Source organism: Oryctolagus cuniculus, chromosome X (assembly GCF_051225735.1).
Source record: "Oryctolagus cuniculus isolate XC-2025 breed Fujian yellow rabbit chromosome X, ASM5122573v1, whole genome shotgun sequence".
NCBI classification, from domain to species: Eukaryota; Metazoa; Chordata; class Mammalia; order Lagomorpha; family Leporidae; genus Oryctolagus; species Oryctolagus cuniculus.
This window is the reverse complement of record NC_142888.1, coordinates 105,254,271-105,255,928: the sequence shown is the minus strand read 5'-3', so window position 1 is coordinate 105,255,928 and position 1,658 is coordinate 105,254,271. Positions and strand designations below refer to the sequence as shown.

General features: G+C 35.8%; 1 non-coding gene across 1 annotated transcript; it reads left to right on the top strand.

Annotated features, from left to right (window-relative positions):
- Positions 1-381: 381 nt before the first annotated feature.
- LOC127485011 (U6 spliceosomal RNA) lies at positions 382-487 on the top strand. The gene has a single exon (XR_007912220.1). It is a non-coding gene; the product is annotated as a U6 spliceosomal RNA (small nuclear RNA).
- The last annotated feature ends 1,171 nt before the right edge of the window (positions 488-1,658 follow it).

Below are 1,658 nucleotides of genomic sequence, written 5' to 3'. Positions count from 1 at the left end.
ACACACAAACCATACCAGAGATCTATGACCACAAGAAAGGTGCCAGAATGAAATCCAGACACGAGAAATATGTTATTCAAAGCAATAATTGCTCTTTTATTCCTTCAGAACTTTCCTATCAAATCAAACTTACCACTTTATATCTGCAGAGGTCTCTGTGGAATTTGGGTAACTATCTTCAAACATTTCCTATTTTTCGTTTTCAAATATCTCATCTCAGTGACACATGACCAAATGTAGTTGCCAAAAAAATCATTTTCTTTTCAAAAAAGTTAACAACAGAACTATGCCTTGTGATTTTATGCTTTAAATTTATTCAGAGCAAACAAAAAAGATTATTTTGAATATTCTTTTGCCATAATGTTTATTAAAAATGGCTTGGTGTTGCTTCAGCAGCACATATACTAAAATTGGTATGACAAAGAGAAGCTTAGCATGTCCCCTGTGCAAGAATGACACGCACATTCAAGAAGCATTTCATATTTAAAAAAAAAAAAAAGATTTGGTAAAGCTTTATTTTTCTGCGATCTTTATGTTGGCTGTTAAACATGGAGTTTATTACTTATGAATAATTGGAAAATACAATGCACTTTCAATTCAGGAGGGTGGTTTAGTGTCAAGTATTTCTAGACTAGCCTATAAGGTAGCAGTGTGCTTAAGAATCTAGGCTTTCCATTCTTTTGTGTTAGGAATTATAAATTACAACTTTTTTTCACTTGCTTAAAACTCTTTTACAGCGTATGTCTGTTTGCTAATTTTCTTTTTTTTTTTCTAGAGTTTTTCATGGTTTAATTTTTTTTCTTTTTTTTATGTTGAACTTTTTTAAAAAACTTTTATTTCATGAATATAAATTTCCAAAGTACAGCTTATGGATTACAATGGCTCCCCCCCCCATAACGTCCCTCCAACCCACAACCCTCCCCTTTCCTACTCCCTCTCCCCTTCCATTCACATCAAGATTCATTTTCGTTTCTCTTTATATACAGAAGATCAGTTTAGCATACATTAAGTAAAGATTTCAACAGTTTGCTCCCACACAGAAACATAAAGTGAAAAATACTGTTTGAGTACTAGTTATAGCATTAAATCTCAATGTACAGCACACTAAGGACAGAGATCCTACATGAGGAGTAAGTGCACAGTGACTCCTGTTGTTGACTTAACAAATTGACACTCTTGTTTATGGCATCAGTAATCACCCTAGGTTCTTGTCATGAGCTGCCAAGGCTATGGAAGCCTCTTGAGTTCACTGACTCTGATAATTTTTAGACAAGGCCATGGTCAAAGTGGAAGTTCTCTCCTCCCTTCAGAGAAAGGTACCTCCTTCTTTGATGACCCCTTCTTTCCACTGGGATCTCACTCGCGGAGATCTTTCATTTAGGTGGTTTTTTTTTTTTTTTTTTTTTTTTTTTTTTTTCCCCCAGAGTGTCTTGGCTTTCCATGCCTGAAATACTCTCATGGGCTTTTCAGCTGGATCCGCTTGCCTTAAGGGCTGATTCTGAGGCCAGAGTGCTGTTTAGGACATCTGCCATTCTATGGGTCTGCTGTGTATCTCACTTCCCATGTTGGATCATTCTCTCCCTTTTTGATTCTATCAGCTAGTATTTGCAGACACTATTCTTGTTTATGTGATCCCTTTGGTTCTTAGTCCTCTCATT